This window comes from Equus caballus, chromosome 28 (genome assembly GCF_041296265.1).
Source record: "Equus caballus isolate H_3958 breed thoroughbred chromosome 28, TB-T2T, whole genome shotgun sequence".
Taxonomy (NCBI): Eukaryota; Metazoa; Chordata; class Mammalia; order Perissodactyla; family Equidae; genus Equus; species Equus caballus.
This window is the reverse complement of record NC_091711.1, coordinates 22,019,878-22,035,830: the sequence shown is the minus strand read 5'-3', so window position 1 is coordinate 22,035,830 and position 15,953 is coordinate 22,019,878. Positions and strand designations below refer to the sequence as shown.

At 37.5% G+C, this 15,953-nt stretch overlaps 1 long non-coding RNA gene across 1 annotated transcript in view; it reads right to left on the bottom strand.

The window, feature by feature from the left end:
• The window catches only part of LOC138921161 (uncharacterized), an 80,541-nt gene extending 65,239 nt beyond the window's left edge, over nt 1-15,302 (bottom strand). Inside the window, exon 1 of the long non-coding RNA XR_011433503.1 lies at nt 15,194-15,302. This is a non-coding gene — a long non-coding RNA (uncharacterized lncRNA). The remainder of the gene's footprint in view (nt 1-15,193) is intronic.
• Nucleotides 15,303-15,953: the final 651 nt, after the last annotated feature.

Sequence of the window (15,953 nt, the reverse complement as noted above, 5' to 3'; positions counted from 1 at the left end):
TATTCGAATGATTACCAGTAAAAAGGGACAAATATCCCATGGAAGAGTTATCGTAGTCTAGGAGGCAACATCACATTTTTAAGTTTATCAAAAGGAGATATAGCTTATAGTACATTGAACCATCATTCTAAATGATTTTCAAGGGGCTTTTAAAGTTGCCTCATTTTGTGATTAATGATCAATATCACGATATTGTTGGTGATGGAGTTGGAAAATTCCTGATTTCAACCTCAAAGTTCTTTCCCCTGTCTCTGTATTTATGCATTTATTTATAATAAATATAAGCCTTTATTTACAATTGGATTCAGAATGTACTGTGAATATGTGAAAATTTGGAAATTATTCCTTAAAAATTTAAATAAAGAATTTCTTTAACTCTCATTGCCCTTTAAATTTTATGGAGCTGGAATGGTATATTTTTGTTTAAGAACTTAGAAGTAGACTAATATAAAAGTTGAGGCCCTGGATTCTTTATAGCTATGACCTTGCATTTCTTGATGAAAGTGCTTCTTTATGTGTTTTTCAATATACCCTCAAATTTTTACAGCCCAATCTAATAACTGTCACAGAAGGCCTAGAGGAAATATGGGTATATATAACCAGCAATCTGGAATAGTGGCTTGGATTTCAAATGAGCTTCAAAATCTCTTTTGTTCACATGTAGACATAATGTAGTGCGTGATGTGGTTTGTCTCAGCTTCACAGTAAATACACATGGAAATATACCAAAAAACTAAAATGTCAAAAGCTGAGAAGACAGAGTAAACTAAATGTAAAAGAAAACTATTTAGTAAAGTGTTGAGAAATACATCATTTGAATGTTCACCACACCTCCACCCTCTGAATTAGAATACCACAAAGATCTACCTCCCCTCTCACCCTCATCCACCTCCTCAAATGAAAAAAAAAGAGAAATCTCACCACTATCCCATTGACCCCTTTAATTCCATGACACGCAAAATTGTCTTTCACTCTCCCAAATGCTCATTGACTATTTTTGTGGACAGAGCCTATCGCTCCCCTCCACTCTTGTTAGCTCTTTCCTGCCTGGATCCCTTCAATGATTCAACACCCAGGAGGGGACAGGGTAGCAACTAGGATGTAACCCACAGAAACACATTGCAACATATGATGCTAAATTGCTGAAGAAAAAAATTGCTGTCAAGAAAGAAAGACAGGAAGAGCACTGGAAGCGCTACGGGCTTTGTGGCGTAGCATTTCATATTTTTATTCTTGTAGTGTAAGCCCTGACAGTTGGTTTTTCTTTTTGGAATGCAAGTGCTCAACTTAAGCTTTGATTGCTGAGGCATCCACTTCAAAGAGGCATCCACTTCAAAGATGGCTATTTCAATAAACACATTGCCAGCCATATGACTAGATAAAGAGCCAGGCGCACCCCCACCCACCCACCCACTACCTCCAGGTTCCTTTATTTTAGAGATCTTGGTTGATTTCAATAACAGCATTTGGGCTACTTGTTTTTCTCTTCCTGCATTTTAAATTCTCACTCTTATGTTTTAAATTCACCAATAATGGGTGAGCCCACGAAACCCTAAGCCCTCACCCTCGACCCCCCAAAAAGCCTGACCTCTCTCTCTCTCCCTCTACCTGTAACCTCACTATGTGGCCCAGGTGTGTCATGTAATTTCCAGGTCTTGGAAGTAATAAACATTGTCTTTTTAAAAATTCCCTGATGATTATTGCTGAAGGCATCTTGCAATATAACAAGAACCACAAGGGTCAGTCCAGCCACAACATTGGTTATCGATATGCTGAGAACAGCACAAAACAAGTCTATAGAAAAGAACACAGAATCTCCCAGGTGAGAGAACCTGCATGAAACTGAACCTCGGTCCACCAGCCCCACTTTCAATAAATCTCTGCTGGATATCACAAAGTAACTTAGGATCCTGGTGCATCAGTCTGGCCTGCTCTAGAGCTGAGTGGGGACATTTATCGTACCCTAGAGAAGAATAAGTACACAATGAAGGGGCTGAAAGTCTCAGCGCCATCAAATGCTAGGCCCAGATTCATCATGTCCCGTCTGAGGGTGACTGAATATTCAACAAACGTACAAAGCAAATAAGTGAAATGAGGCCTTAGAAAATGCAAGAACTGTCATGAAGAATGAGCAAGAACTTAATATTGAAAATTGTTTTCTGAAAGAAAGAGGAAATTTAGAACGTCGATTTAGAACATCAATTCTGTGTTCTCCACAAAATATGAAAATGATTGACATCCATAGACAAGAAACATGAATCAGCAGATGGAGACAGGGCTGAAAGTTGGCCGTTCAACAAATATTGATTGTGATGCAGGAGATATACATACACACAAAACTTTACTCTAAAAATTTCAGACTTGTTTCCAAAAGTAATGTAAGAAATAAAAATATGTAATTGTTGCTAAGGAGCCCAAGGGATGCTGCAGAAGGTCAATTCAGGGGAAGTGCAAAGGGAAAAGACAAAAATATAAAAGCAAGAAAAGAGAATGGAAACTAAAAGTAGTTTAACTTAAATATTTGCGAAGTGTAATCAGAAAACATACAAACAAAGATCCTCAGATGAAGCAGAACAAAGTAAAAGAGAAACCATCTTTGTAGGAAAAGAAAAAAAAGAGATTATAAAAGGTCATCATAATTTCTAAAAATAGAAAGAAACAAGACATTTTCATAATTTTCTCCCTTAATTTCATGGCTACCAAAAAAATGTTCTGTATTTACCCAGAAAAGGATACTTCAATTGAAATGGCTTCTAATCTAGAAGTTGCATCTCAGCATCCCATTCCTTGATTGTCTGCATAGTCATGGTTTGCTTTCTTTATTTTACAAAGAGGAGAGCAGAGGGCATAAGGATCTAAAAGACAAGAGTAAGTGGCCAATTAGCATCAGAGCTGAGATTGCAGGCCTGGTCTGAATGAAGGCCAGTTCAGAAATCATTTCACAACATGCCATCCTTTCTTGCTATTTTACTACAAATCATTTCAGCAAGCACTTTTGAACATGAAATCTACTTCAATCCAGTTGATTTTTCAAAATAAAAAATATGAATGGGGGCAGCCCGGTGGCATAGTGATTAAGTTCAGCTCACTCTGCTTTGGCGGCCCGGGTTTGATTCCTGGGTTGGACCTACACTGCTCGTTGGTGACCATGCTGTCGCAATAACCCACATACAAAATAGATGAAGATAGACACAGATGTTAGCTCAGGGAGAATCTTCCCCAGCAAAAAGTAACAACAACAACAAAAGAATGAAGAAGAAGGAGAATGGTATTTCACGGGCAGTTGAGGAATAACAAAATTACTGACTTTGCCCACCTCAGTTATTTTTATTCAGGGACAGTTTTTCATAGAGGGAACTTGTGTTACTTTTATGTCTATGGTAAATACTCAGAAATTTTTTAAAGATATGTAATTTGTTATAACACTTGGATCTTAAGAACTACTGGTTGTAAAATTGTGCTGCCAGTGTACTTACTTCCAATTAATAAAGTCCTTAAAGTATGCTCTATGAGATGTTTGTTATTCTCTTTGAGAGAACTACTTCAAAACAAACATTTCTATACACTCCACGCTGAAAGCCAGTGAATGATCTGAAACATGTTACAAAGTGTAAACTGCCCAGCACAGTTTCTGGTATATAGTCAATGTTTAATAATTAGTTATTTGATTTTCACTTAAGTTTTAGTAGATGAAATGTCTTGTGACATAGCTAATTCAGTGTTTAAAAAGTTCTCTTATTTGGGGGAAATCTGCGGAGCATTGAGAGCCTTTGAGGGATACTCCATCCATATCTTCTAACAGAATGCCTTCCGCTCATTCAACGTTTTCCAGATGGGGGGAAATAATGCGCCATATTGTCGCTGTCTTAAATGTGTGAATAGTAACACATTGTAACTACTGTGAATTTATTTATTTTTCATCTCTCCTAACTAATGAAAATCGTGGAGTTCCCACATAGGTGATTTGCCACAGAGTTTATCTTTGTGAAACCAACAGATGCTAGAATCTTAGAAAAAACAGCACTTTCATCTTTGGTAAGAATGAACATAAACTGTCAGCTGTTTCATAGTTTTTTCATAAAAATTTCCACTCTATTCAAACCCTATTTCCTGATTTTAATAAAAGAAAATCAGCATCTGTTGACATGTACTAATAGCAACAGTAAAAAAATATGAACAATTTGATTTTTTCTTCTCTTTGGTTCCTATTCCCTTATTCCTTGGTTTGTTTTTCCTTGGTTTCTTAATTTTACAAAGAGAACTTCTGCTAACTAGATAGAAGGAAGCAAGTGTTACCTTAAAAATCCACACCCAGTATTTTCACTGTACTGTCATTTTTTTAAATAAAAGAATTCATCATGATACTTTGTTTTAATAATGTGGAAAGTCAAACATTTGAAAATAAAATATCTTTAATCTTAAGAGTGAGGATGCTACAAAAATTTCTTCCATGATAAGCTAATAAGCATATTTTAGGGGCCAGCCTGGTAGCGCAGTAGTTAAAGTTGTGCGCTCCACTTCTGTGGCCTGGGGTTCGCCAGTTCAAATCCTGGGTGTGGACCTATGCACCGCTTTATCAAGCCATGCTGTGGCAGGCGTCCCACATATAACATAGAGGAAAATGGGCACGGATGTTAGCTCAGGGCCTATCTTCCTCAGACAAAAAAAGAAAAAAAAGAGGAGGACTGGCAGGGGATGTTAGCTCAGGAATAATCTTCCTCAAAAAAATTTTTTCTTAAAAAAAACATATTTTAGATGATTAAATATAGCATGATCTCATTTTATAAAATAAAAATCCTCTTTACATAAATACACAGACATATGCATACATACATATTTGGTTATGCATATATGACTCTATATAATCATAGAATAAATTCCTTGAATCACTTTTTACTCTTTGCTTACAAGCCACCATAGGCACCTAGTTTTCCTCTTACATCTCTGGTTCCTTACTCTTGTTTTCCTTTGCTAGTCTCTCTACTCTTTCCAGTTATGTAACTTCAAAGTTAGCTAAAGCTTTATTCTTAAATCTATTCTCATTTCATCCACAATCACTTCCACTCTCGGTCTTTAAACGCCATCTATATGAGGATAACTCTCAGACTTACATCTCCATTCTGGATCTCTTCCCTAACTCCAAACTCCTTTCCAACTGCTTACTAACATCTCTACTCAAATGACATGTCATCATCCCAAAGCTAACATGTCTAAAATGTGAACTGGTGGAACCACTGTAGAAAACAGTCTGGAGATTCCTCAAAAAATGAAGAGTAGACATATGATCCAGCTGTTCTACTTCTGGATATTTATCCAAATAATACAAAAACAGTATTTTGAAAAGATATATGCAACCATGTATTCATTACATTATTTACAATAGCCAAGACATGGAAACAACTGTGTCCACTGATGAATGAACAGATAAAGAAGATGTACTATATATATATACACACAATGGAATACTACTCTAACATAAAAAAGATGAAACCTTGCCATTTGCAATAACATGGACGCAATTTGAGGGTATTATGCTGAGTGAAATAAATCAGACAGAGAAAGACAAATACTGTATGATTTCACTTATATGTGGAAAATAAAAACAACCACCAAACACACAAATGTAGAGAACAGACTGGTGGTTATCAGAGGGGAGGGGGATTGCGGGGGAGGGCAAAATGGGTAAAGGGGGTCATTTGTACTGTGATGGATAGAAACTAGACTTTAGTGGTGAATACAATGTAATGTATACAGAAGTCGAATTATAATAATGTACACCTGAAATCTGTATAGTGTTATAACTAAGTTAGCTCAATAAAAACTTAATAATAAAAAATAAAATTGAACTTCTGATTCTTAAACCATCCTAAACTTACTCTGACAGTCTTCCCATATCACTTTATGACAACTCTTTCTTTCCAGTTGCTAAGGCTTAAACATTGGGAAGCATCTTTGAATCCCTTCTTTGTCCCATACCCCACATCTAAACCACTAGCAAATCCTACTGGCTTGACCTTCCACTTATATGCAAAATTCAATCACTAGGATTTCTAGGACTACACTTTCCCTCCACTTCATTCATACAAGTCCCCTTGCTGTCCTCCGACATTCTAGTTACATCCTCAACTCAGAGCATTTGCTCTTCCTATTCCATCTGTGGAATGTTCTTTTCTAGACGTCTGCATGGTTTCACTTATCACTTCCTCTGTGAAGTTTTCCTGGCCGCCCAATCTAAAATCTACTCCTGTAACCCTTCCCGTCCCCACTCTAGAGTTATTTTTCTCCTTACCATTTATCATTATATTTTTCTCTTAGTTTTCTTTCGTTTGCAGGTTTTCTCAATCAAAATATAAGCTTCACGAAATAAGATAATTTTGTTGTTGTTGTTTAGCCCTGTATCCTCAGCTCCCACAACAGTTCCGGATACACAGTAGGTGTTCAATAAATACTCCACCATTCTCTCCAGGCAATATATTGGAAGAAGTGAAGGAGAAACTTTCAGTTCTTTTTTATAAGATTTTAAAGAATATGGTCATTGGTGAATTTTACTTTCCTTTCTTTGTATGTTTCAAAAAATAGCATGAGGCAAAACTGCTTTGTGGTAAAATTGGAAGTTCTAACAACATTTTTCTCATTGGTTAATAATTTCAAAATTTTGGTTCTAACTACTTATTATTCTTGTCAGATCATGTTCTCATAGATCCCAAAATAGAAAGCATTGTTAATTGCTTTCATAGGTGAAAGAAAATGACTTCTTGTTATGAGTCAGGACAACTTGGCCAATGTGATTATTTATTTATACCAAGTTAAGGAAGTTTCAGGCTGGTTTTTATGTCAGGGCCATCTGTAAGTGGAGATTCCATCAGAAGAGCAAGGCAGCCAGAAGGCTATACAGGAAGGAGCTCCAAAAGAGCCACAGATTGGGAAAGCCAGGTGTGCGATGTTCAGAATTCTAGGAAATAAGATAAATATTAGATGGAGGAAACTGATGACCATGGATAATGAAGCCTTGCATTGAATTGGATTTTAGGTGAAGATTCCCACACACATTTATGGGAATCCGAAGAAGCTACGTGGGTCCCCAGCTATAACTGGGATAAGGTAGAAGCTGGCAATTTACTGAAATCAGAAAGTAAAGCTGTGACCAAGACAGAAACCTGAATCTGAGTGACACTCACAGTAATAGGGAAGGCTCTGAAACAGGACGTTAAAGGCTGTTGTCAGCAAAACAGGATAAAGTTTGGCTAATGCAGAAGCCTGGTGGTCAGTGCTGGGATTAAATGCCCCCGTTCAATGACTGTGGATTTGACATAGGAATGCAGCAGTCACTCATGGGGCACAGTGCCTTGGGTTGTCTCAATTCTGAGGCAGAGATTGCATTGGTACGTCCATCCTGCCTCGTGTCAACATTGGTCTGTGCCCTTGCAGGGTGGAGATGACATGGGATCAAAGGAAGCTAGTAAAGTAGTTTATCTGTTTTTTTTAACAAACATTTTTTTCACTGTGACAAATTATCTACATTTATTCCTTCAACCAATAGTTATTTCATTACTTCCTAAATGTCACCCTGAGCCAGGCATTGATAATAGAGGAACAAATAAGACAGATCCAATCTTTGATCTCATGGAACTTTGCTTTAGTCATAGCTTTTCTCTTTAATGTATTATCCTATATGGAATACATGTTTAAAACATTTCTTTTAATTTTATGTCTTGCTCTACCTTGAAACATTTTTACATTTCAGTCTGAAATGAAATGGTCTTTAGAGGGATTTCACAATGAACTGAGGAACTGCCCAAAGGGTTCTTTCCTTCAGTTCATAGCTGTCTGGGGTCATTCCCAACCCTAAGGAGTCATAGATGCTCACATTTGGAAGAGATGCTAGATATTTTCTAGACCATTTCTAGACCAAATCTTTATTTTATATGCCTGTGGCCCAGAGAAGATATAAGGCATGCTAAAATTTACGTAAAAAATAGTCAACTCATTTGGGATTAGAATGGGAATCTCCTGAAACCATAGATGATTGCTTTCCCTCAATGACGCTACCCAACAGGCTTCATATTAAAGCCACATCTTAGACTGAATTTTTTGTTTGCCAATCACATCAGTGCATACCTTGCCATTTCCTTCAAATTACAGCATTCACATTCTTTCTCTGGAAAAAAAATTGGCTTTCGTTTATCTGTCTGTATTTCCCTTCTATGTACCACATAAAAGGGATTGCTGAAAAAAAAATTAGGTCATTGAAAGCTATTAAAAATAAAGAAAAAATGCTTTGCTATAAATTTCAACCTGAGAAATCAAAGTATGTAGTTAGTCTTTAATATTTTAAAAAAGAAAAGTTGACATTGTAAAAAGGAGATTTTTTTAAATCAAAAGACTTTGGATGAAAAATCGTTTGAGTAAAAGATCAACTGTGTTCACAAGTGCATCCCTCATCATCTTTTCCTTTTTGTTTTCACTAGTCAGAAACATTTCTATTCAAGAATCATATCTGAGGAAAACCAGTGTTGGGAAGAGGAGGAGAGACAGCAACCTCTTTTTTCTTAACTGGCCATTGGTATAGTCCCCTGTTGGTTGGCTGGTGTTGCTGCTGATAACCAGTGATGGGCCATGGCGAGCTCTACACAGCAGGTGAGCCATCACTTGTTTCTGTTAGGACGGGTGAGGAGTCTTCTCCTGATGTCACACTCCCCTGAGGTGGCCTTCAGTTTCCATCACTCCCTCATCCGTCTACCCTTATCTCCTTTTCCCTCACATTTCCACCCAGGAGAAATCAGTACAACCTGCAGCTCAAGGGAAGTCTGGAAAGTAAAAAAGGAAGCAAAACTTTAACAGCGTGTTATTGCCTTACATCTCTTGAGCTTTATGTTTTATTTAGCATCTTGCTGGGTCCTTCCTCAGCATGATTCACTGTCAATCGTTCTGAGGGAGCTTCTTGGTACTACAGGACTCTCCCTCTAACTACCTGCACAGAGTTGTCTTCAAGATTCATTTGCTCCTGATCACAATCCAGTTTTACCACGGAAGCCCAAGGTCTCTAAACCAGCAGAGGTCGCTGCTGATTCCAAGTGGTAGAAGCATTCTCAATGCTAGCCACTTCAAGGATTTAGGCTGAGGACTCTTGAGGTTACCAAGAGAACTTCTCTATGAACCTTTTTAGGGGCTTCAAATGGACTGCTGACCATGGACATAGATTAATCACATCAGGTGTCTGAATACTTGGGTTTTAGTCTGAATATGCCTATAACATCAAAACTAGCTTTTCTCTCTCTTCTTTCCATTTTCATCATGCTCAACTACCACCCAAAATACAAAGTCCTTTAGTCACCTATACTCTATTACCCTATTATGTACAGACACTGTTCTAAGCATTGTGCATACAGAGGTACATGAGAGTACATGGAGTGTATATATTAGACTAATAAGTTGTAGCCAGTGTATTAAGGTATCTCAAATCTATGACATAAAAAATTCGAATTTTTTTTCTCTTATCTGTTTTCTATTGAGTTCAATTTTTGTTCTTAATCCTTTCTTGGGAAGATTCCAAAATTCTCTGGTAATTTTTGCTTGTTAAATGTTAACTTTCTTCAGTTAAAAACTCCAGTATCATATCTGATTCACAGCCTTACAGCTCTCCTTTCTTCTGGCAATTGTTGGGAGCAGAGTGGAGTAAGAGGCAAAGAGACAAGTGTCTCTATTCCCAACTTGTGTTTGTTTGTTGTCACGTTTTTGGCAAATGCTTCTTGGCATCTGGTACCTTGTGTATGACAGGTATCCAAATTCTGCCTCTCTTGTCAGGCCTGAAATGAGATTTTCACATGACGTTCTGAGGTCTTTGACCATAGAACCCCACAGTTGGAGAGATGTAATTCTAATGCTGCCTCTTGCATTGCCTCAGCTCCCATCCCAGTGGTGTACTCAACAGAATCTCTCTGCTGGTGTCACCTTGATTGGATATAATCAAAATAGCCAAAGTCCAACTACCTTATGGGGTGTCCACTCATGAGAAACATCCTCATACCTGCCTCACCATCTAATAAGATTGCTGTCTTTCCTCTCCTCTTGCCAGGTCATTGCCCTGTGTTTAGGTAGTCACACTGACATGATAGCTCAAGTAGACATACAGTGGGGAATGGACTACTACTATTTCCTTCTTGCAGACACCCCCAATTTCTACCTTTTGTCATACTTGGCTTTGGGGGAGGGGTGAGGCAGAACACTCTGCCTCTCTGTTCCCCAGCCATCTCCATAGATTCTCTATGGGATGGTTGTGTGTTGTGGTATTGAGAGAAGGGCCAATTTTCTTGCGTCTAAATAAAACTTGAAGAGAATTGCCTGCTTCTAGCTATAGATTTTTTTTTTAATTTCCTTTTTTTAACAAAGAAAAGAGAATATAGGGACAATTAATATCTCTTGTTTTCAACTGTGAGAACAAGTTGCCAATCCTAGACTTGCAGTAAATCCCAATGAACGTTCTTTACCAACCAAATAATAAACAGGCAAATATCAGATAATAATAAAAATGTGAAAATAAAACAAGGTTATGTGTCAGAGCTGTTAGCTCGAGAGGTTATAACATTGAGAACATGTTTAGCTGAGACGCAAATCACCAGAAAGATCAATGATACAAAGATCCCGGGGGAGGAGGGCACAGATAATTGTAGGCAGAGAAAATAACTAGCAAGTAAGTGAAAACTTCCCAGAATGAGAATGAACCTAGCATCTATGAAGAAGGGAAAAAGTCACGGTGGCTGTAGCACAGTTTGAGAGGAGAATGATAGGAGATTGTTTGAAGAGGGAGACAGAGAGAGATGATGGCGGCTGAAACAGGGGTGTCGAGTTGACTTGGTTGAATTGGGGTATATTTCAGGGTAGAGTTAAAAGAATTTGCTGATGGATTAGATGTGGGCTCAAGCAGCAAGAGAAAAAGGGAAATAAAAACTGACTCGTTGGTGTTGGACTTTAACAGCTATAAGGACAATGGTACCACTTACTGAAATGACAAAGACTAGAGGAAGAACAGATTGTTTTTGCTGTTTGTATTAGTTTGCTAGGGCTGCCCTCACAAAGTATCATGGACTACATGGTCTAAACAACAGAAATTTATTTCTCACAGTTCTAGAGGCTAGAAGTCCAAGACCAAGGTGTCAGCAGAGTTTGTTTCTTCAGAGGTCTCTCTCCTTGGCTTGTAAATGGTCAACTTTCCCCTGTGTCTTCACATTGTCTTCCCACTGTACCTGTCTGTGTCCAAGTTTCCTTTACTTATAAGGAAATCAATTTTGTTGAATTAGGGCCCACACTAATGATAATTTTATCTTAACTATCTGTTTAAAGACCCTATTCCCAATTACAGTTATATTCTGAGGTACTGGGGGTTAGGACTTCAACATATGAATTTTTAAGGGACATGATTCATCCCATGATACTGTTGTTGTTGATTTGTATATATTTTGGTGGAAGAAAATGAAGGATATCATAAGCTCTGTTTTGAAAATTGCTTTAGGACATTGAAGATAGGAGATAAAGAATACTCAGTCATCTTAAAGGGATACTTCATATCTCACATACTATGAGTAGTGTTGGCATTCCGTTTCCCCAGGTATCACCAGACAATACACCTTCCTCTTCATGGAAAACTCTTTATATGTTGGATACTTCTGTTTATAAGTGGTTTGTGCCAGCAGTTGAAGCTAATCTCCATGCCAATGCCTTCTTACATTTTAGGTTCATACTTTTTTCTCTCCTCAGAACTTTGACATCTGTTTCATGATTTGCCTCTTCACTTTAACTACTGCCATCACTCTGGACATGACTTCAACACTGACGGGGACCAAACTGCCAACATAATAGTCTCATTACTCCTAAATAATTTTGACTCTTACAACCTTAACTCTACTTCCCTTTACCCCTTCTCTCCAATGACCACAGTTTTCATTCCTTCAACAGCCATTGTGCACATACAATGCCCCATCCTCCAGGAAACTGCTGGGGATGCACAAAGAGGAGTAATACCTGCTCTCTGCTCTCAAGTAGTTCTTGTTCTTGAGGAGGAAGGAGACAAGTGAAGAAAACCTATTATAAAATAAATTCATTATTTGGTATTTATTTACTCAACAAATATTAAACAGTAGTAGCTAACACTGTTGAGTGCTATCATTGCTCTGTAGGCTTGACATATGTTAACTCATTTTAATTGTCTCAAAAACCCTATGAGATAAGACCTATTATCATCCCTGTTTTGTAGTCGAAAAAACTGAGATATTATAAGGTCAAATAACTAAGTTATTCAAGGTCACACAGTGTGTAAGTATCAGAGCTGGAACTCAAACCTAAACAGTCTGGCTTCAGAGTCCATTCAATCACTACACCATGCTGACTCTTCTGTAAGTACAATTATGCAGCGAATCTAAACTGACATTCTTGAAGTGATACCTATGCACCTGATGTTGCCTAGCATAAAGAAATGGCAACTGTTCTACCTAGTCAGTCCTGTCTAGGGTCCAGAGCAGCCCCCCCCCCCCCCCCCCCACCACCAGCCTGCCAATTTGGCAGTCATCACTGCCCTGCCAATAATGAATGTATCAGAGACACAAAAAGGAGTTTGGGCATCATGAGCTTAGGATTTGGGTAAAGGTGTCATAATAACATGTAGTAAAATATACTGGAGCTTTAGTGAACCCACCATGTTCTCAAGAAGAGCTTTCCTTTAGTATCATGGCCAAGCCAAGACTCATCCCAAGGGTGTGAATGGACCTGATTCCAAGGGAAAAGGGAGCAGAGAAAGTAGTGAGGAAAAGTCAAAAGAGGAGTGGAGCCCACCATTCCTGACAATGGGTACAACCTCAGAAGAGTTCCCTCTTTTGCCTCCAAATTGAAATGGATCCCATTTCTCTATAAGAAAAATTCTTGCTCTGGCTGTATACTGCTTGTGCTCAGCAGCAGCACTTGTAAATTTGGAAGCTCTTAAGAAAAAAATTGGGCACGGGCCAAGGGCAGTCAGAAAGTGAATGAAAATCTTTCTGAAAATTTTGTTGATGATGGAAAATCTGGCACAGAAAATATGTCTGGCAGCAAACCTATCTTTTGTAACAAGGAATCAAATGTGCATACACCATTCTTTGTTTTATAATGGATTATTTGTGTCCTTACTATTAATGCTTTCAAGAAAGATATTTAGTGAAAGATAGCCACCTTTGTATCTCTTCACTAGGCACTATGGTAATATGAATGAGTCTTAGATCCAAGGTATGCATTTGGGGTGGAATAGCTTTGGAGGAAAAGGCATGGGATTCACACCTTGAAAGAGGAAGTGTTTTTGGCTAAGCAATAAAGTACACACTTTAAGGAAGGAAATAGCATGAACTAAGACACTGAGAAAAGAATGAGTCAATACCAAGTACATGGAAGAGTCTGGTCTGATTCAGAGAGAGTACAGAGGAGGTTAAGGAGTGGTGGAATATTGTGAAGTTTGTAGCACGTACTGGAAGGTAACATACAACCTTGGATTTAGCTCGACTTTGCAACATAGAAGCAGTAAGACTCAGGCCAAGTTAGGTTACTTTTCACAGCCTCAGTTTCCCCATTTTTTTTTACCACCATGAATTAAATGAGATAATATGACACATTTAGCACAATACCTAGGAAAAATGTTAGCTTTTATTGTTTTTACCATCATCATTAGTATTCTAAAAGTAACAAAGGCTAGTCTGTGACTATCTTGAAAAATGTATGAGATTGGATTTGATATTGTAGACAGTGTTAAATTCTTGAGCAGAATAAAGTGATAAACTCTGAATAAAGTGATAAAATTTCATCTGATAGCACATTAAAGATAAATTGGGAGAGAATAATAAGAATATATGACTTTGATCTCTTGCCAGGGACACGAATCTTCATAAAGATAGAATCCCTAATTGGAAGTTGGAAAAACCACCTCGTCGTTGTTCAGAAATACTCTATTTAAAATTTCCAATTTTTCTATAATCTAGGCACTTAAACTGTGCCCTTTTCTGTTTTCTTTTTCTGACAGTTTGGTGCCATTTTATTAATTATACTCATCTTCAAAGGCACCGAGTAGGGGCCTGGAAAGGAGATAGAACACAAATTAGATTTTTCTACTTGCCTGGAGAAGGGTAACACTATTGGCCACTTCAGGACTTCTTTGTGGCTCTCATTGTTTCTTAATATTCCCTTTTCCATGAATGTATTTTATGGATTGCTCCCCCATGCTTTGGAAGAAGGGACAGTGAGAGAAATGACCACACAATGGACAATTGTGCAATTTCAGAGCACAACTCTCTGGTACCTATTAAGTATTTTGTATTTAATTGGTAGCTTAATAGATCAAATAGCATATTATTCTAATTATACAAAGCTGTATTGAAAATAAATGATGAATGTATCTCATTCTTTTTATAAGAACACTGTTAATTACTAAATAATGGTTTAATGATATGCAACTGGGTTAATCACATCATGGCATATTGTAATATGCCAATTTTATATCAATCCCAGGCAGCAAATAATCAAACATAATCTTCAAATGCATACATTTAAGATAGAACCATAATCTCCATTAGTTGGAAAATAGGATTATCTGATTACACTCACATCTACTTAAAAAAAAAATCCTATTGCTACCAAAGTAACTAAACTTTTCTTTAGCCAATTCAAATTTTCTTTGTATATTTTGTTTTTTGTCTTAAACATTGATTTCCCTACTTTCAAAATGTGAAAAAAATTTATATCATGAAATGAGTTGAGAATAGGAACTTAATATGTACTTTCTGATGATAGTTGTGAAAAAAATTAAGCCTCGAGCCTAACTTAAACGAATCTGTTTGCCTTTGTATTGCTATAATGGCATATTCGTCAGGCAGGATAGCAGCTTAATTTTTTCTTAGTAGTCCATTTATTTGTGCAAGATTTATATTCAAATCCATGCTGTTGGAGTCAGTCATTGTCAGTCTTACAGAAGACTTCCTTCACTATTTCTTGTAATCTTATTGGTGTCACATTTTGAGTACACATTTCAGTTCTATCCTTCAAAATTCTTATTGCATTTGGATTTGCACAGATGGAACAAAAATAAATTTCTAAGACATTGGCTGAAAAATAAAACATTTCTGTCTCTTCAAAACACTTTAAAAGATAAGAAAATATAAAGACCTGTAATGATTTTTCTTACCTTTCTCCACTCAGCAGTGTGACATGGGGCATTTACACTCCTAGATGGCATCAGTATAGAATGCGAGCATCTCTTTGAAATCAGATATTTCTGTGGCCTGTCAGATTCTAGGGAGGGTGAAAAAGAGAGCTGGCTGGGTGGAATGAATGTAGTGAAGAATTATGGGAAATGTAGTAGGAAATAGTAACTCAATGACAGTGATACAAGTAAAGGGGAAAGGACAATAACATTTGAAACGTAAAGATCCTAATATCTGAACTGACTAGGCTGTGCCATTGTAGTGGTCACCCAGGAGAGTCAAATATAGGAAAGACAGCAGAAGATTATAAAAGTATTATCTATAAGCTATCGCCACCATGCTTCTGGACTCAAGACCTTGGGAACTGAATTTGAATATACTTGTGCATCAGCCTGGAATCAGCCTTGAAACAGTCTGGCGTGAAACTAAACTTCCTAAAATACTGATTCAGCTTTGTCAGTCCTGCACAGAGCTCTTCAGAGGGCCTGACAGCTCTCTCGGCCTCTGTTTCAGACCCGTAGAATGTGTTTTGTTTGGTTCACACTATGTGTTTTTTTAAAAAAAGCCAATGTGTTAGAATTGGAATATGTCATGTAAATACTCAATTTCTGACTTTCCTTAGAAATTGGTACATCTAACAATATTGAATCCAGATTTCCTTGTTGACACAACAGATTGGAATTGAGAGAGGCATATCATTAAACCAGGGAGTATATTTCCCACAGCACACATCGATCCCTC